This window comes from Chaetura pelagica, unplaced genomic scaffold (genome assembly GCF_000747805.2).
Source record: "Chaetura pelagica isolate M959 unplaced genomic scaffold, ChaPel_1.0 scaffold191, whole genome shotgun sequence".
NCBI lineage: Eukaryota > Metazoa > Chordata > Aves > Apodiformes > Apodidae > Chaetura > Chaetura pelagica.
The window spans coordinates 333,916-356,023 of NW_009952440.1; positions in this window are offsets into that span (position 1 = coordinate 333,916).

Here is a 22,108-nt window from a genome sequence, read left to right on the forward strand (position 1 = left end):
CCAGGTTCCAGTAAGCCAGTTCTGTTCTCCAGTTGTGAAGTGATGCAAGAAGAAAACTTCTTCCTGAAGTTTTAAAATATGTCAAGTGTTTTACAAGTGTGTTAAGAAAAATAATCTACATTTATCTTCTGATTTTATAATTCTTCAAGGAAAATACAGGCCCTCTGAAGACATACTAATTATAAATAAGAAATATTCCTTTAATTTTAGTGAGATGACATGGTGATATCTTCAAACAATCTTCTGTTTTTCAATGACTCACATTCAAATTTTACATAATTCAAATTTTGATATTCCAATTAAGGCATGCTTGTATTGAAGTATAGCTAATAGACAGACTTTCCATTTCTTTGAATTACATCTATTTTAGATGTAATAAATATTTATTCTTTATATACTTACAAGGATATAATTCCTCTGAAAAGACTCCAAAACAGAATTTAGGAGTTGTCAATTGTCAAAATAAAAGAAGGAATTGAGGCAGCATGTGGCTAGCTGTCAGGTAAAGTCCAGTGGCCCCTCCTTCACACAACATCCGTTAACATCTGTTGCATGAAAATAAGTACTGAAAAAGCTGATTACTACCAGAAGCTTTGCCCCAGATGGCATCATCATAGGAGGTAAAACTCCCAAGTGATTAACCTTAGAATCCATCCTCCGGGTGTTGACTTTCCACCTCAAGTTTCAGGCATTTGTCTAATCCTCCATGTCCCAGAAAGTTACTGAACTCTTCCAGAAAACAATTATTTTCAGAAAATGTTAACATCATCAGCTTTCTTAACTTACACCTTATAAACAATCAAATATTAACATCTACAGGAACACACAGCTCACATAAACCTTCAGACACTACTTCTTGAAAATGGAGAATACTTTGATGGTTGCTAAGTATTTGGTGTTATTCAAGAAGGTGATAGGCTTCCTCCTGAGGCAAATCCAGCTGCTTGTTCAACACTGAATTAAGCCATGAACTTTGGAACAAAGTAATATGCTTGTAAATGTGTTAAATAAAGCTCGACATTTACTCAGACGTTCCCTCTGACTAGTACGTGGTGTCAGGTAACAAGATTGTGTAGGTTCAGCTGAATCTATTAAAAGACACTCTTGCAAGCAGGAAGTACTTGTTTGTGTGCATTACTAAACATTTTAATAGCAATTATTAGTACCTTTCATCTATCAGATGTGAAGTATCTTTTTGCCTCTGCCACTCAAAAGATTGCTTCAATATATTGTTCTTGTTTTGTTGTTCAGACAAGATTCCATTTTCCCATGGACTTTGCCAGATTATTTTTCTCAATTACATGCAAAATAAGTGGTTCAAATAGTGTTTGTAAAATGATGTGCCCACTTAACTCTCTGAGTACATGAACAGGTGCAAGTATCACATGGCCAAGATCTAGTAAGTTAGGCATATCCTTCACATTTTTCTTCCTAAAGGCTGGTCTTGCCATTACACTAATGAACAAAACTCAGTGTCTTCTCCACTAAAGCCTGTTACATCACCCAGAAGGTTGCCTTTTATGCTGGTCTATTCCTTCTTATGTTACTAATGGTAGAAAATTCTGCAGGTTTTCTAGAATCAGAAGGTTAAACATTTTGAAAAACCATACTGTTAAATGAGAGATCCTGGATTGTGCTCAATAATTACAGAGGACTGACCTGCAGCTGCCATCAAGTCTGAGAAACACACATAGTTTCTAAGAAGGCTGACCAAAGATAAAACGACATCCAGATAAGTCTTTTATCTCAAATACAAGAGGCAAATATGTTTCTGAGGGACCACAGGCATTTTTAATATCTGTGGGCTCACAAACATGATTGTCAATCTTTTTAATATACTATTCAATGATGCATTTCCAGTAGTTCCAAGCAGTTGTTAAAAGTTTAATTAATTTGGTGACTTCTGAATATTCCCATTGGATGAGTATCAGCATTCAAAAAATAAACCCTGCAACCAAATTATGGCAAGTAATTAAGAAGATGTATGAAGGCTGCAGTCCTGATATGTTTGTTTAGCCAAACAACACAGGATTTTGCAGGCTGCAACCATTATTCTGACATTTTGTAGCTATTTATCAACAACATATATGATATACATATATGCATTTAAATAAGTAACAGTAGAAAATGAAACAGAAACACAAAAAGGTACCTGATGTGTTGTTTTATGTTTATTATGAACAGTATAATATATTGCATACATTATGTGCATTTCATTACTCTTCACATTATTATTTTTTTTTAATTATTTTTTTTTTTTCTCTTGTGTCAACATTTTTAAGTTCCTTAGGGGTTTTGGTCTGTTCCACACATTTGTCCAACAGTCCAGTTGCTTCTACCATAGTATGATAAATAGCTATACTTCAGAAGTTTCTCTATGAAGAAAAGGAATTAACAATAAAACCTGACATCATATATACTACATTTAAAATAATTAAATACATATCTATTATTACAGAAGCTATAACAGTTTGAAGGTGAGGCCACTATCTTCTTCAGATTAATAAACGTCACTTCTAGACACAAGGACACAATGTGAATTATTTAAATCTTTTTAAATTCAAAATGTAAAAGGAGTTCATTAAATTAAAATAAGACTGAACTTCTAACATAGGGCAGTAAAGATATCTTACTATTATGATAACTTTTTTTCTCCTGTTGAAAGTGCTAGAGCATGTAAAATGAGTTAACAAAGGCTTCTATAAGTGTATAAACAACGGAGAGGACTAAGGGCAGTCCCTTATTGGATGCAGGGGGAAACAGTGACCAGAGATGAGGAGAAGGCTGTGGTACTTAGTGAATTCTTTGCCCCAGTCTTTAATAGTAGATCCAAATGTTGGCTGCATACCTTCTCCCCTGAGCTGGAACACAGGGAGAGGGAGTAGTTTGAAACTCTCATGATCCAAGAGGAGATTAAAAATTACGTGCTGCATCACATAGATATACAAAAGTCTATGAGGATGGGTGGGATACACTCAAGGGTGCTGAGAGGGTGGGCAAAAGTGCTTATCAAGCCACTTTCCAGCAGTTCTGGTTCACTAGGGAGGTCCCAATAAAATGGAAATTGACAAATGTGAACCCCATCTATAAGAACAGCCAAAAAGAGGATCCAGGGAACTACAGGCCTGTCAGTCTGACCTTGGTGCCAGGGAGGGTTATGGAGCAGACAATTTTGACTGCCATTATGGAGCATGTGCAGGATAACCAGGTGATCAGGCCCAGCCAGCATGGGTTCATAAAGGGCAGGTCTTGTTTAGCTAATCTAATCTCTTTCAATGGCAGGGAAATGCCATGGATGTTGTCTATCTTGACTTTAGTAAGGCATTTTACACCATTTCCCACAGCATTCTCCTGGAGAAACTGGCTGCTTATGGCTTGGATGGGCACATGCTTCACTGAGTTAAAGACTGGTTGGGTAGCTGGGCCCAAAGAGTTTTGTTCAATAGAGTTAAATCTGGTTGGCAGCCGGTCACGAGAGGTGTTCCCCAGAGCTCAGTGCTGGGGTCACTCTTGTTTAACATCTTTATCAATGATCTAGACAAGGGCATAGAGTGCATCCTCAATACCTTTGCAGATGACACTAGCTGGGTGGAAGTGTTGATCTGCCTGAGGATCGGGAGGCTCTGCAGAGGATTCTAAACAGGCTTGATTGATAGGTCAAGGCCAATGGTATGAGTTTCAATAAGGCCAAATGTCAGCCCCTGCACTTCAGCCACAACACCCCTCCTTGGCAGAGCTGCAGGCTTGGCGAGGAGTGCAGAGAGGGACCTGGGGGTGCTGATAGACAGCCAGCTGAACATGAGCCAACAGTGTACCTGGGTGGCCAAGATAGTCTTTGGCATCCTGGCTGGTATAAGGAACAGCATGGCCAGAAGAACCAGGGAGGTGATCGTACCCCTGTACTCAGCACCAGTGAGGCCACACCTCGAGTACAGTGTGCAGTTTTGGGCCCCTCATGGCAGAAAGGACACTGAGTTACTAGAGTGTGTCCAAAGAAGGGCAATGAAGCTGGTGAAGGACTTGGAGCATATGTGTTACAAGGAGCAGCTGAGAGAACTGGGGTTGTTTGGCCTGGAGAAGAGGAGGCTAAGGGGAGACCTTATCACTCTCTCTAACTACCTGAATGGAGATTGAAAAGTAATGGGCCTGGGTTGTTCAATGAAATGACAAGTGATAGGAGAAGAGTTAAGTTGTTCCTGGGAAGGTTTAGGTTGGATGTTAGGAAGCATTTCTTCATTTAAAAGTTATTCAGACATTGGCACATGCTGTCCATAGCAGTGGTGGAGTCATCATCCCTGGAGGTATTTAAGAGTTGTATAGACATAATTGTATAGACATAGGGATATGGTTTAGTTAAGAACTTGTCAGTGTTGGGTTGATGGTTGGACTCAAGATCTTGAAGGTCTTTACTAACAAAAGTAATTCTGTTGTTCGGTGAACATCAGTGGCATGTTGTATGCTTGATTCATTACTAAAAAAACAAAGAATCACTAAAGAAAGGGAAAATATTCCTTTTATTTAAAAAACATATTTGAAACATAATAAACTTTGAACTGATCAGCTGAAACATTAAGAAAAATCTGTAATTCTCCTAGTATCTTTCAACAGAGAGAAAAAGAAAAAGGTGGCATTCTCTGCTCCTCAAGCACACACTGCCTGAGACCACTTTAAAAAGACCTGCACTCACTTTGTACTTAATTCCTTTGAGAGGCTTCTCAAATATTGCTGTTCAGTTCTGAAGTAATTCTGCAAAGTGATCAAGCATCCCCAGTTTTAATGAACTGTATCAGCCTCACAGAGGTTGTTACTGGAACATTAACTCATCCATTTCAAAGGTACAAACTGAAAAGCTATAGTATTTGCTGACTTTCTGAAAAAGCACAATCTAAAGAATGTTTTCCCGTAATCCAAAGACAGCATTAAATTCACAGAAGAAAACTCTACAGACAACTTCACCCTTTTCTGGATGCTAAAACAGAAGCTGAACAGATTTTCTTTCACAATCTGTGTTTTCTGAAGGTGCTGAGTGTGTATTTATAGCTGTTAATAGTTCTTCAGCAGCAGCTCAGAAGAGTGAAACTCGACTCTTTGGCATTGTTCTTTGTAATTGAAAAAACATAAGGACCTCATTTAGTTTATCTTGTGAAATAAAAAGTGTTTTTTGTCAGATATCAAATACTGTCATACTCCATAAAGCAAATAAAATTTCTGAGTAAAGATTAGTTTATCATAACTAACTAACTAACTAAATAAATAAAATTAAAAACCAGATGGCAACTTCCTAATCACCAAGAAGTTTGAATTTGAAATAGCATTATTTAAATAAAATTAGCATGATCTCCCTGAAAGAAAATTTTGAAAACAAGACATAGAAAATTATTTTACAGGAAAATGTACACCAACTATATCAAATGTGTCATGTGTTAGTTACTACAGTGTAAAAGAAAACTACATTACATTATTTTACCTACAATCATGATGAGACATTTTGCAGGAAGCTTTCTGTCATAATAAAAAAATTAAATCAAGGAAACCAAAGTTAAAATGGAAAACGTTGATGAGACAGTATTGTTGAGAAGAATTGTTCTGGCAGCCAAAAATTACAGAAATTATGGTATTTACTAAAGATATTAAGTGAAGTTAAGTCAGCAAATTAAGCAAATTTCTCTAATTTCCTACAAGATAAACCTATGAATTATGACAGGTTCATAATGTAGACTACAATTTCTGCATGAATAACCTAAAATGTTCTCAGACAGCACATCCATCCTCAGTAATGCCACAGAATTTGGTATAAACGTGTAGTGTCTCACTATCCCATTAAAAATTCAAGATAATGTAAGAAAAGGGTAATCTCAAGCACTTTATAACTATGCATATTTATGAGGTTTTAAAACAATTTAGCTTTATGTACACTGAAAAGAGAAAACACAACGTTCTATGGTCATATTATGCTGAAGTTAGAAGGACTTCATCGTAAATGAACCACAAGAAATTAAAGTCAATCAGGGCCTGATAAGATTCAGTTGCGTCATTTGGTGTTTGTTTCAGCATCAGTTAAGATGTTGTTACTACAAAATGCAGACAGAACACATCGCTATATCGTTCCAGATTGAACTAATATTTCATGAAAATATATAATGAGGAAATATTTAGAGGAAATACATGTGGAGAGTGAAAAAAAAAAAAAAGCTTCCCAACACATAATATAGAAGGTATTTAGAATACTGGTTTTTTACATTAATAAATAAATAAATAAATAAATAGTTCAGAAATGCAAAAGGGAGTGTTAACTGGATGAAAACATTCTGGCAAAATGTTTGAATGGGTTACATATTTAGGTTCTTTAGGCAGATACAAATTATCAAGCAGTTGGTAACAGAGTATTGTATGACCTAAGGGTTTAAGTCAATACTCTACCAATAAAGATATGTCAGCATCCATCATCTAAGTAACCTCTATTGAGAGCCATGAGGAACTGTGAAAAAACCTGCAGTACTTCTGCTCATCAGCAATATTAGAGTAGAGGGTTTATATGGGTATTATCTTTATACTTTCCCAATTAAACTGTTGTTTTCTGTTTCTATTTTGCTTTGGACATCAACATTCATTTTCAGCTTTTTACTTGCCCACCTGATAACTTCAGTTGCTCTTTAATTAACTGATTTTTAAGTATAGTTAACTGGAATCAACTGTTTAAATCAACCCTGAACACAATTATCTATGCCTGTAGCATACATCATGAGGGAAAACTTCATAAATGGCCGCTTTTAAGCCACCTAATTTTGGGGGAAAATAAATAAATAAATAAATAAAAATTCTTGATATCAGAGGCTAATTGCCACTGATTGCAATACATGGTCTGTTACTCTCTTAATAATTGTAAATTTTTAATATAATTCTAACTTCAATTATGATTCTCAAGTTAAATAAAAATCTCCATACTAAATAATTTTCATTAAAAAGTATTCAGAAAAGCTCTAATTTTCATTCAGCTAAGTAAAAAATACCAAAGGCTGAAAGCATGACATCCTAAACTCCATGAGCACAATCTGTAAATAAGCCAATTAAAAAAAAAATAAAAAAAATAATTAAAAAATTAACCTTATTTTCAGCAGGGTAAAACCTCTTTTTTAGCAGGAATTCTAGAGAGTCAAGGTGGGAGAGAGAAACATTTAAGCAATATATTTTTAAGTACATGTTTTCATGTTTGTCTCAAGCTTTAACATTTCCAAATGGATTTAATTTTTGCTTTGCACTGAGGGGGAAGAAAAAAAAAAAAAAAAAAAGTGTCAAGATCAAAACCAGTGTTGGATAAAATTGGAAGTATGAAGGCACATATATACTCAACTATTTAAAGTAAAATATAGACTGGCTGGCTGAAAGCATTAAAAAGATACGTATTAGAATTAGGATATTTCATCCCTTGTATATCGAGAAACTGCTCAGAATGCCATTTCATGAAACTTTTTCTTTTATTAGTTCTTTTTTATTACATCCACAGAACTTGGACACAAAAATGTACTTAGAGGATAACATTAGAAGGACAAGTGTTAAAATAGCTCTTTTTTAATAAAAAAAAAAAAGTCAATTATTCAAACAACCCTTTTTGATTCTCTTGTTCATTGTAAAGAAATGTTGTTGTTTTACCTTTTGTATACAGCTTCACATTCATAATTCTCAAATCTTTCTCCCTTGGCTTCAACCTCTACTCTTGTTACTCTCTCTGATTGCCTTTTACACCCAAGTTGTAACATTTGGTCATGCTCCAAATTGTATATCTTCTCATCACAGGTATTTTTCACAAAGAAACACCCAACAAACTTATATAACAAATGTCCAGAGGGAGGGTTTTGTTGTTTGTTTTTTTACCCATTGAACGAAGTTCTGATTTAGTTAGTAGCTGTATCAGACACTACTAAATTATTTTACTTAATACACAGTCATGTTCTGTCCACACCATTTCAGGTCTCTCGCAGCGGTACTTGAACAGAAGGAATTAGTCCTGCCAGACAGCACCTGTGCAAAAGCTCAAGATGAAAAAATCAGGTGAAGACCAGAGGGACTCTTCTCACAGTCTGGGAATATAATAGAGCTTTAAGGAATTAACATTTTCTAAAATACTTAGTTTCTTCTAAATAGTTTGAAAGTTAAAAAAATAATAATTATCTAATAAGTGTTTAAATTCTAATGGCTTTTGTATTTTAATTGAGTTAAAAAAAAAATTTAAAATGAAACCAAATCATTGCATTCACTTCAATGTATTTCTAAAACACTGATATGTTAACAAATCCATCTTTGTAAAGAACATTCCTGCCACAGACAATGTCGGCAATACACCTTTTATGAAGAATAACAATTATTAATCAGTCAAAAGCAATTGGAGGCCAAGAAATCTTGGTATTTGGGCAGGAAAAGGAAGCAGTTCTTTCATGTAATATTACACTGGATATATAAGGAATATTTAAATAGCTATTCCCTTTTGTAGTTTCCATAGACTTATTTTTGTTACTTCTTATCACACAAAATTCTGTTACTGCCCTCTGGCCCTTCTTATTCTCCTAATATTGATAAGTACACTTCCATTAGTAAAATTAACATCAGTAAAACAGACTTCTGATTATTTTTTATGAATATTAATGTGAGAACTTTTCACTCATTTTTAAAGTGAATGCATGCTATGCCTAGAGTCTTCAAATTCAAATGCACTCCCTCCTAAAACTATAATTAGATGATAATTCTGTGTAAAAATTACTTGTAAAAATATATTTATCATTTTAAAGACTTATTTAAGATAATAAAGCTGGAAAAAATAGGTTTTCTATTTCCCTCCTTAACAGGTTTCTATGGTTTGCTGCAAAAGTGAAGTGGCTGAACTTTTATTTGAAGTTCTTGAAAGAGAAATTCTGTGGGGAACGGTCCATCTTCTCTCCCCCCACATAAGAATAAACAAAATGCCTTTCATGCCAGCACAGCAAGAGTGGAGCCTTTTTACTGATTTAGCCACGGACAGACTGGAACAGGCCTCTTGCTCTACCAGGTAAGTCCACAGCAAGAAAACAGCATAAGTGTTATGATAACTGGCAGAAAAATAGACAATAGGCTAAAAACTGCCTCTGACAGAGCATGTACCTGGCCAGTGCAAATTGGCTAATTTGGACAGTGGTACTTTCTCAAAAAGTGATCTTTGATCTATAAAAGAAGGCAAGATCTGCAGGGCTCTGCTTTCTGCCTGCCCGGGACAAGACCCCGCTGCAGTACCTGAACCTGCCTGGAACGCCAGCCCCGCTGCCCGGAGGAGCCGAGAGGGAAGGGGGGGCTGCCCCGCACCCGCTGCCCGGAGAAGCGGAAAGCAGGGGGGAAGGGGGCTGCCCTGCTCCCCAGGGACCCCTTACCGGGCTCAACACCTACACTTTTCACTCCACTGATTTTACTCCTCTCCCTTGGAGTGCGCATTTGATAAGACCATAGTACCTTTGAATCCCTTTTCCAATATACACCCAGCCAACCCCTCCTGAACTTTGATCCCTTAGTTTATGTTGACCCTTCATAAAATGATTAATTCATAAACTAAACATTGGTCTCAGTAGCAATTAGTGAGCATGGTGAGAGGGTACTCTGATCTACCTTCTAAGATACAGTCCCACAGTGGCCGTTCCTCTGAGAGAGGTGAACGCCACATGTGACCCTCAGGCTCATTCATAAACCTCTCCAGATTGGGGGGGAAGTTGCAAAAACATCCTGACACCCAGGAGCCCCCTGGTACCAGCCTGTGACAAGTTCATTTTTTCCAAGACACTAGACTCAATAGCATGATTTTTAAATAGAGTAGATTTTACTTTAGAAATCACTGACGCTTGATTTTAGTAATTGCGTCAAAACACACACGGTCACACACACAGCATTTTTCCTTGGAAGTATTTTGATAAACAAAAATCAGTATCTCCTTGCTGTTTATATTTTAATGAAAATTTTATCTGAAAGAGAAAAAAACAGGAGACCCCACTTCTAGATGTCAGTTGGACAGAAATACTTTCTTAAGGCCCTGTGCCAGATGCTAGGGAGATAGTTTAGCACTGCCTACATATGGTCACCTAAAGCCATTGGAAGTGGTTTAGTTTACCAAGATGGGGCCATCACCTACCACAAAAGGGTTGGTGTTTGGAACACAAAATGCCTTAAAGAGCTGCACTTCTTTGTAGAAGCAGCTGGAGGTCAATTAGGATAGCCTACAACACTTAAAATGACAGTGGACACTTATGTTTAGGTAAGTGACTTCTGACCTTAACCAAGAGAGCTCAAAACTTGACTAAAGTCAGGAGAGCTCAGTGAGACATACAAGAAGTCAGAAACAAGTAGGAACTCTGCTGATTTTTTGCTAAGTCAGAGATGTGATATTTTATGCCTGCCAAGGAGTTATCACACAATCTCTTATGCAGGACAAAAGAAGGACAAAACACAATGTGAAATCCAGAGAGCATACCTGCTTCTTCTACTAATAAAAATAATATTCAAAGCTATCACATTTTTAGCAGACTTCCTAAGCAAGATTCAAAACTGTTGTCTCAGATAACATGATCTCATTTTTTCCACTCACAGAAGTGCTTTACTATGCTCGTTTTTTAACAACATTAAGATATTGAACATCTGCGTGCTAAAAACTTGTCATGGAAATGCTTCCCTTTACAAGGGACTAAAAAATCTGGAAAACAGTTGACTTTACTTTGACAAGTAAGTGGGATGGAAAAATATTTTTAGAAATAATTTGTCTTTTACTTAAATAGGCCCTGATGGTTAAGCTTTTGACAGATAATTTTATTCTCCATGCCTTATACTGGAATATCTATTATTCTGTTCTACATATAGATGTTCATTTTCATCGTATCTATCTCAAATTGCCCTTTCTTAGCACCATTGGAAAAAAAATTCAAATAAGATTTAAAAAAATCACCTTTTAAAAGATCTGTTATGTCCTTCTCTGATTTCTTTCCACTTATGCTAAACTGACATTCATTCTCATTCAAGATTGCTAATTGTTAATTTTTCTTTACACTTATGCTTGCTTAAAAAAATACATTTAAATGTTAAAAATACAAATAAGCTCACTGATGTTTCATGGTTTTCTTCTGTTCAAAAATTCATGTGACCAGGGAGAGAAAAGAAAAAATTCTGAAATCTTTCCTGGAAAATTGTATCCTGTAATGCTTTGGTTGCTCTCTAAGGGTTCTAAGACAATTACATCAAATATGTTTCCAAGGTCAGAGATACCTCCAATGAGTGACTTGAGTTAAGAACTAGAGAAGTTAGTGAGTTGTGACTCCATAATTTTGTCATTTTTATTTGATAGAAAAATAATTGAGAATAATTAGTAACTAGTAATTAGAAGTGTTAGTAATTAGAAGTGTTTTGTTGCTCAGTGGCTTTTTCTCAACCAAATTTTTTCTGCCCTACTTACCTGAAAGGAAACTTCTCACAAGGGATAACATCTGTTTTAATAAAGGAACAAATATAGCTGAATAATAAAATATTGTTTCTCAGGCATAAAAATTAGTATGTAACTTTAAAAATAATACTAATTTTGAGTAAACATTTCTTGATAATAAAAAATAAGAGCTAAACCCCTTAAATTTTCAATTAAATTAAAACTTTCAATTAGCTCAATTTAAGTGCTGAATTAGAAATTAAAATTATCAGCTTGCACATAAGCATTTCAAAGTGAAGCATTTCCTTTCCCCATGGAAAATTCTAATTTTATTAGGCAGAATTTGAGGATGAAAAGTGTTGGATTTTTATCAACTATCTTGGCTAAGAATATTTCTCCAAGGCAGTTAGATTAATATATATATATATATATAATCCATATTTTTCAGACTAAATAGACCTGAATTTCATTCTTATTTTTTACTTTAATCTATCAAAATACATTTCTCAGTGCTTCTAAACAAAGCTATAAAAAAAAATAAAAAATTGAACAGTTGACAATTTTTAACACAGAAGCTACATAGCCCATGAGTTAATATTTTAAATTCAACTAAAATGTGAAAATTTCTAGCCTGTATTGCTTCAAAAGTGTTTAGTAGGTTAACATTGTTAGGCAAGAGATAATAGATGTGTATGATTAAACTGTATGTATTTCCTGGTGTTCAGATAAGTATATGTAACTAAAATATTAAACATTGTATTTATTGCAAGAAAGTAGGATTTCTAGGAGGACTTAGAAAATAGCCATCATTGGCAGGTTGGAAGTAAAAGGTCTTCTCAGACACACAGAAGGAGATACAAATAGACGAACAAGTAGCAACTGAGACAGAAAGAGAAAGCAAGCAACTGGATATTAGATGTATCTTTGCAGTATAGTATGCAGGTGAAAAAAAGTAGTTTTCATGTATCTTTGAAAGCTTCCCCTGTATCTTGCCATGATGGCAAGTAAGCCCAAGATGCCAGGAGTTCAATAAAATCATCTTTGAAATTATTGGAGGAAAAAAAAAAGAGGAAAAAAACCAAGAAGCATCTTAGCCATGATTATTGAACCAGATGATTCTTGAAGTCCCTTCCAACCTATAGCATTCTATGATTTTTTAAAATTTTTATCTGTGAGACAGCGTTTATGGACAAATATTTGCTGGTCTTAGCTCTAGGAAGAGTAATGTTTCTGTAAACTTTCAGAACATGGATTAAAAAATTTAATCATGGGAAAGGTCAGGCAAGCCGTATTAACATAAAGACAGCACTTCTGTTTTAGCAGTTCTCTAGATGGTAAGAATTCTTTTGTGTGTATCTTCCTCTTCCATTCTCCTCTGCACATCTGATACATAGGATAAAAATTATCTTGCAGGTTAAGGAGCTGTGCATCTTAAAATACAGAACTACTGGAATCCTCCAGGCAAAAATTTGTTCCTATGGACTGCATGTTCCAAAAACTTTTAAACTGCTTTCTGTAGTTCCAAGGTCCCTGGAATACTCTTTAGCTATCATGTTCTCACTTAGCTTCAATTGTAAAACTACATTTCTCTTCCATATAAATTTCTAACTTTTCATTACTCTGTGAAGAATAATTAAATCACGAAGTAAGAAAAGCCAATTCAGTGGTGAATGAAAAGTGAATGTTACAAAAGGGTATGAAAAATTGAAACTGAACAGTTTTGCTTTACCAGCTAATTCACTTAGGGATCACCCTAAGGCATCAACACCATTTGTCACTACTGCTGTAGTCTGGCATGTTTGCACCTTCTCTAGGAACAGAGACATTTATGGAAAACAAAATAAGAAGTTAAAGGAAATACAAAGTAAATATTGAAATGAAATTGTACATACACAGAATACTTGCCATCGGGCATCAAGTTCTTGTTTAGAATTAAACCAGTGCAGGTACAAGGTGCTAGGTAAGGAGCTACACACATTAATGAAGTTACAAAAGAGGTAGTTATATACGGATTTTAAAAAGTGAAACAAAATGCAGTTACATTTTTAAGGGCTTTGAAGGGATAAATCAAATGTATATGTGCAGCCAAGCTTTTAATAGGGTTGAAAAAAGTTAGTGAGTGCAGTAAAAAAAGCGTAGATACATTTCCATTAGAAGGTAGAGATTTGACAAGAGGTTTGCTTTTTTACAAGAATATCTTTTAAAAGCCTGAAGTATGTTTTTCTCAGTTTCTTCCAGGAACAATCATATTTCTACAAGACAAGTTTGTAGCTTTCATCACTGTAACAGATGGTTGAAGTAGAATATTGATTTCATATTCTTTAAGTAGTCATCACTAGAAAATATATTGTTGTTAATTACTCTGAAATTCATAGAATCACAGACTCATAGAATACCAGGTTGGAAGGAACCTCAAGGGTCATCTGGTCCACCATTTCAAGGTAATACCACAGTTTATATGAGATGTCTCAATACCCTGTAAAGATGAGACCTAAAACTGCCCAATGTGGACAAATCTAACACTTGGATTGGGAGACTATTCCAGTGTTTGACTGTCCTCACTGTGAAAAGTTTACTTATGTCCAATTGGAATCTCCCCAGGAATACCTTGCGCCCATTATGCCTTGACTTTTCCATGTGACTCCTTGTAAGTTGCAAGTCTCCTTCACAAAAACACAAAAAAAAGGTAAAAAACTTTATTTTATGAGGATAACAGGAAAATATATCCTTTGTTTCCCTGTTTTCAATATCATAGAATGACAGAATGATAGAATGCTGGGTTGGAAGGGACCTCTAGGTCCAACCTTTCTAGGTAATACTATAGTTCACATGAGATGGCCAAGCACACTCTTAAGCAGAGACTTAAAAGTGTCCAGTGTGGAGTAATATACCACTTCCCTTGAGAGGCTATTCCAGTGTTTGTCCTTATGGTGAAAAATTTACTTCTTGCGTCCAATTGGAATTTCTGCAGGAAACTTGTGCCCAATAGACCTCATTTTTTCCATATGACTCTTGGTAAGTTGCAAGTTTCCTTCTTCTTAGCAGCCACCCTTCATCTACTGCTACATGGTAACAAGGTCTTCTCGAATCCTTCTCTTTGCAAGGCTGAACGACCCCAATTGTCTCAGCCTCTCTCATATGGCAGGTTCTCCAGGCCTCTGATCATCCTTTTGGCCTTTCTCTGGACCCTCTTCAGCCTATCTCCATCCTTCAGGTACAGTGGGACCAGAACTGAAGGCAATACTCCAGGTGTGGTCTGACAAGCACCGAGCAGGGTGGGATGATGACTTCTTGATCTCTGCTGGTGATGCCCTTGTTGATGCAGGCCAGCATCCTGTTGGCTTTCTTTGCCCTGCAGTGCACTATTCACTCTTGTTAAGCCTGTTATCCACCAAGACCCTCAGGTCCCTTTCCACAGGGCTGCTTTCCAGCCAGGTGGATGACAGTATGAGCTCCATTTCTGGGTTATGTTTTCCCATGTGCAAAACCTTACACTTCTGCCCATTTAACTTCATAAGGTTCTTGCCAGCCCACTCCTCCAGTCTGCTTAGACCATCCTATGGTGTGAGTCTCCCTTCTGGAGTGTCAACCTCTCCTCTCATCTTAGTGTCATCATCAAATTTCATCAGGGTGCTCTTGATGTCAACTTCCAGGTCATTTATGAAGATGTACTACAAATTTAAAGTAACAGAAGAAATCAATCCAGTCTATTAATTTTAAATTTACTTGCTTAGGTTGGAGATAATTCTCTAGTTTCCTTCAGAAGTCTTTTTTCAACCTAATATCACTGCTTATTATTCAAGTTACATATGTCTAAAGAATAACCCTTTCTCTGTAGTTCCTCAGAGCCTTTCCTTTTCATTGTATTTGCAATCTATTGAAATGCAGATGGCAATAAACATAGAACAATCATGCTAACAATACTACAGAAAATATGTACACTTTTTAAAACTATTTTTTACCATTTTGTACTTCTGTAAGTACATATCTGCTAGTCCTAGGAAGAAACATTACACATTTCTCAATTATGTGAAAAATGTCATGTATTACCAAGCAACCTTAGTTACTCTCCACCAAGGGTACTGGACAATGTGGAGACTCTGTCTTACTAAAATCATTAATTCTTCTTTCTTATTTAAGATAAATTTCTAATTAATTATCATCAAGTGTTAATTTTCCCTACCTTTAATGATGAAGTTATCAGACTATATTAATGATCCAGAAAACATCTGTCTTATCCATAAGCTCACCTGCCTATTAGCTTATAATTTCCAGCAAGCTCAGGGAGTTGTCTGTGATTTTTGGTATTTTTGAAACCATATTCAGCCAAGATACAGCTCAGAACAAGACAAACAAAAGACTTTATTTTATTGAACTGTCACGGGTTGACCTTGACTGAATTTCAGGTGCACACCAAGCTGCTCTATCACTCCTCTCCTCAGTAGAACAGGATGTGGGAGAAAATAAAATGGAAAAATGTCATGGGTCAAGATAAAGGCAGTTAATTAAACCAAAAGCCAAGGCTGTGAGCAGAAGCAAAGGAAAACAAGAGATTTACTCTCTATTTCCCATCAGCAGGCAATGTCCAACCCCTTCCCAAGAAGCAGGGCTTCACTATGCATAGTGGTTGCTCTGGAAGATAAACATCACAATAACAAAAGCCTCCACTTCTGCTTTCTCTTAGCTTTTTTCTTTCTTTTTTTTTTTTTTTTTGCAGAGCTGTTGCCATATGGTATGGAATACCGCTTTGCTCAGCTTTGGTCAGCTGTCCTGTTTATGCCCCCTCTCAATGTCTTGCCTACCCCCAGCCTCCTGTTGGGGGGGTCGAAGGGAATGTTTTAGAGACAGCCTTGATGCTTTAGAAGCAGCCAAAACACTAGTAGTGACCTGCACCTTTCTAGCTAGCAATAGAAAGCACAGCACCATGAGGGCTGCTACGGGGAAAATTGACTTCATCTCAGTCAGACCCAATACAGAACTGTTCATTGATTTCTCAAAAAAATGTTTTATCTTTTCACTTGAAGTCCAGAAATATCTCTAGATTTACTTGTGCTCTTATTTACATAATTACTAGTATTTCATTTTGCACTTCATTAGCAATCACAGTCAATCCTAATATTCTAAATGAGCAAAAGCTCTTCACATTTCCTTTAATCACAAGCACTCATTATAATTTTTCTGGGTGATGGGGTATATCTGAAAATCAACATTGTTCCAATATATCTAATTTACATTCAACAGTTCTAAATTCTCATAAATGTGTTGCTGCAAATATATGAGCAGAAAAATAAATTAATGTAAGATTTTCAAATGTGTTTGAAAACAAACTTTCTTGCTGAAAATCATCATTACTGAACTCTTCTCTCATTTAATCTCACAATGTGCACAGAGCCATGTCTTTTTAAGATACACAGCTTTTTATTGTGCATCCAGACCTCAGAATATTCTGTGTTAAAACACCTTTCTTCAGCATTTACTTTTTGGAGCTAAGAAGCATGCTTCTCTGCTCTCATCTTTCATTATTCAGATTCTCTATCTTTGAACTTGTTTGCTTTTTTTTTTTTTTTTTTTTTTTTTTTTTTTTTTTTTTTTTTTTTTTTTTTTTTTTTTTCTCTACTTCTGTTTGGTGGCTTTTTTTCTGCCCTCATTGTTACGAGCAGAACATATTTAGAAGCTCAATTATATCTCTGCATGCAATGAATCTTCTAATTTCAACGTTTTATGCCAATAGAAAATCCACTGTACTCTTCTGGCCTGAAGAAATCTTAAAGAAAAAAGGGAGGAAGTGTCTCCACTGCTGAATGGCCATGCAGGTCAACAAAATAAATCACAGGGAGAACATGGATCTAGCTCATATCATTCAGACAAGATGAACTTGCAAATTCAGGAATGTTTATCTTAAATAAATAATAGCTGTTCAACATTAATTCTTCTCTGTCTTTAGACGCTGCAAGACGAACAAGCTTGTTGCTGCAATACAAAGAAGAAAACAAAAGGAAAACAATTTAAATTTTAACATAAATCTAGTCAACATGTAAGATGGAAAGAATAACAAGTGAAAAAGCCTTAAAGATAAAAATATTTAGCTCCATCTAACAAAGCACACAAGAAAAGTCAGTACGATTTCTTTGATGACTTATCTCTAGTAAAATGAATACAACTTAAGTATACTTCCTGACAAAATCAAAAAAAATTGCCCATCCACACCCTACCATATCCTGGGAGGGGACAAATACACAGTCTTTACTTTGGTACTACAGACAAATTAACATAAGATGGAAAGAAAATAAAAATAAAAATAAAAAATAAAAATAAAAATAAAAATAAAAGTAAAAATAAAAAAGAGAGAGAAAAAAGGGAACTAAACAGTTATTCCATGTTATCTTATAGCAGGCTCAGAGTTCAAAAAACGCATCTATTAGAATCCATCAAATAATGGCTTTGCTACATTCTTTATACTTTACCTGAAAGTTTAATAAAATTATTTTCAGTTTAACTCTTTTTCACAGAATTAAGGCTTACTTGACATTTTGACTGCATACTTTCTACATACAATTAAACCACTGCAGTTTTGTAACTGCTTTTGCTTCACATTAAACAATCATTATTGCTATTTGTTTCTCTTATACACTGTTATTTTCAACCAGTTTGTTGTTTAAAATAATTAGTACGCAAAAATGTTGATGATTAATGTATCTACAACATATGCTTCTCTAACTTGATGGTCAGAATGTTTTCACAAAAAAATTGATCATATTTTATGTGCGGTTGCCCTTGTGTATTTGAAAAAAAGCATTTTAAAAAGCTGAGATATCATATTTCTCATAAGAATCTACTACACATACACAAAAGTGAAAGTTCTCAGAATTTTCTGCACTTTTTCCTGTGTTGTATTTACTGCACTATATGCTGGGTGTACCAATCCTGAAGTGCAGAAAAATGCCACTGATTTACATTTTATTTTCATTTGACATTTTATTAGCACAAAGAAAGGTACTATTTTTTATTGGTTAATGTGAAAATTCATTTGCTTTCTTTTAAGTATAATATATATTTCTTTGTATAATATACAGATATATAATATACAGAACTTTTGATGTTTAAACATATCTGGCCTTGACTTGTCTCTTTATTAAAAGGTGAGTAATCAGGCTTTACACTTTTAGCTTGGAATTTTTACAGTATGGCAGTCAGAAATCATGTATCTGTTATATTATATCTTGGTGTTTACAAAAATAAATAAAATAAAATAAATAAAATAAAATAAAATAAAATAAAATAAAATAAAATAAAATAAAATAAAATAAGATAAAATAAAATATTATAAGATTGAAAGTAGTTTGGGACCATATAAAATATTTTATGAAGGAGTTATGAATCAACAAGATGACTCTTGAAGCACTGTAATGTTATAAACTGAGAGTCCATCATGTAATGACCAACTCTACTTCTTCAAAAGTTTCTCTCTTAAGATCATATTTGTTTTTAGATGACATTATTAACTTTGAAGAGCTACAAAACTTCAAAAATTTACTGTTGCAAAATGGATTCTAACATTTTTTAAAGTTCTGGACCTAATTAAATACATAGGAGAAAGCTCTGCCAGAGGCTCCAGAACAATTTATTCAGTTGTAACACTGCTATTGGAAGCCATCTAAACTCATCCATAATGCTAGGAGAGGGAACTGTGCATGAGTAGCTCACTAAAACAAGAAAGGGCAAAATATTTGGCATCAGGAAATCCCACCAGATATCCTGAAGCCAGATCAAACATTGTGGAGATGGAGAATGATGGATCTAGAGTCAAGCACTATCAGCTTCACATGAATAACAATGCATCTTGCATTTGTGACCCTGAAGAAGTTACCTGCAGATGTGTAGCAGCACACACTGCCCACAGACAGCAATGGGCAGACTGCAGTCTGTGCAGTCCCCTATATCCTTAGTATGTGTATTTTGTTTCATTTCACACTGTTTTAATTACCCTTGGATTTTTCTCAAATCCCTGCCATTTGACAGAAGTTCAGTGTGAGAGTGGTTAAGGTAAGAGGTAAGAGGTTGCCCAGGGAAGTTGTGGATGCCCCCTCCCAGACAATGCTCAAGGACAGTTTGGACAGGGCTTTGGGCAACCTGGTCAAGTGGTAGGTGTCCCTGTCCATGCAGGGGAGTTGGAAGTAGATAATCTTAAACGTCCCATCCAACCGTCCTCATTCTGTGATTCTATGAAGTTTAAGAGAAATTTGAGACATTAACTCTATCTTCTCTGTGTTAGTTTTCCACGTGTTTGGGTGGGGGGGGGTTGTGTGTTTGTTTGATTGGGTTTGTGTTTTTTTTTTTTTGTTTTGGTTGTTGTTGTGTTTTGTTGTTGTGTTTTGTTGTTGTTGTTTTGTTTTTGTGGGGTTTTTTTAATACTTTACACCTCTCTTTAGGTGTGTTCATTTTTCTTTATTTGCCTAGGATGTTCTGACACTTCAGATCTGGATTTGACCTGGGGACACCAAACATCACCTTAAATCCTATTCATGGCCTACTCTGACTGCCAAGCCTACACAGATGAATGGCAGTTGTCCTAGAAATGACATTCAGCAATTCATCAGATTTTCCCACTAGGCACATCCAGACAATCCAGTGGCAAAACCATATAATCTTGTCTTCCAGTTCCCTGCTATATCAGGTGTAACAATTTTGTCATGGAAATAGTGTGTATCCCCATTGAATATGGAAAATTATTAAGTATTTTCCATCCTTGTTATTTTTCCATTAGTCTTGATCTAGTTTAATTATAGAAGTTTACATTCCACTCTCACAACCCCTTAAATTCAACTCTGAGCTCCCTCCACATAAATACTCTTCTGTTAGAGATCAGCATTAGGCCGGTAATATGGTCTTACCTGTAAAACTTGATTCCAAACATAAAGAAAACAATTGTTCAATACTTAATATTTATCAAATTTAAGGATTCCCCAGATATAATCAAAAGCTGAAAGAAATATCCAGCTAGCAATCCCTTTGGCAAGATAACTTATGGAAATTAAGACCTAACTCAATAAACTATTAGACATTGTTATGTTTTTAACCCAGCAGGCTGCTAAATACCACACAGCCACTCATTCACCCTCCCCTATCCCAGGTGATGGGGGAGAAAATTGGAATAGTAAAGTTAAGGAGATTCATAGATTAAGATAAAAACAATTCAATAATTAAAAATAATAAAATAAAAAAATAATAATTATTATAATAAAATATACAAGAAAGTGTAACTACTCATCACCTGCCTACCAATGTCCACCCTACTCCTGCCTAGAAATCTTGGATGAGCAAGACCCTGAAACACCAAAGGAGCAAGAGGAGACTTCCCAGCCAACTCTCATCTGTATGCTGAGCATTATGTTGCATGATGTAGACTAGTCCACTGGTCAGTTTAAACTCATTGCTCTGGCTATGATACCTCCCAGCTTTCTGTGCTGTTTTATTGTATGAAGTTTCACTCAATGATTCTCAAATTTGCTTAAATTTTGTCCTTTTTTAATTGATTGTACATTCCTAGCCTAACCTTGCATTACTGAGAGTCTGATGTTTCAAGAATTTTTTTTTTAAATTCTGGAACTCAGTGCTTTTCATAAAACTATCCTCCGCTGGACAGTGATAACAATAAAAAATATATCTCAGCTAGATAATATTAATCTGCTGTATAGGAAACAGAGTCATGTTCTTATTCTTCACACTTTTCAAGAGACTTATTGACTTTTATCTGCTTCCTTCCAGAATGTAACTAGCTTGTTTAGTTGTTATTTGAAGAAAGAAGGTATTTGAGGCTCCTTTTTTGTTTTCATGAATCTTTCATAAAGTCTTTTAAGGGATATTTTCTAATTGAAAAAAAAAAAATAAATATATATATATATACATATATAGGTCAGCAGAAACACAAGTATGCAAGGTGGAGCAAATGATATTTTCCATTAAGTGTATTGCCTGATGTAAAGGAACTAACTTAGTAAGGCTATGACATAGTGCCATTTTCCTACCACAGTCTAGTTTCTATATTAAATACTTAAAAGCAAAATTTTGCTTATATATTCCCCATTCCCATATTTATTTTTGTCCTTTCAAGAACCTATCATAAGGTATTTGCTGCCATTTAATAACATACAAATACATCTTGGAAGGATCTTACAGCAAAATATTTACCTGTTCATTCTCTAGGCCAGGCCATGTGAAGTAGATCTTTAAAAACACATGCATTTTGTTTAAATTATATAGCATAAATAAAATTTACCAGCATTTCATATCCACTATAGCATCACCAGCATAAAAGACTAAATATCAAATATAACAATCTGTTATACATTATGGCAAGCTCACAAGAAACTTCAAACACATTTCTCAGCCTGTATTTCGTTGATTAAAGCACATCTATTTTAGCTCACAATTCAAGTGACACCAAAAGCTTAAAGTCATTAGGGGGAAAAAAAAAAAAAAAAAAAAAAAAAAAAAGAAAAAGAGAGAGAGAGAGAGAGAGAGAAAAAAAAGAGCAGGTTCAAATCCTTCTGTTAAAACTGTTTTATTTTTCAATAATTTTTTTAAAGCTTGCTTTTCCTTTACTAACAGAAAGCAAATATCAAGAATCATCCTGCACCTTTGTGATTACATATGGAGGTGAAAGGGGGAAATCTTGGCCTCATGCCC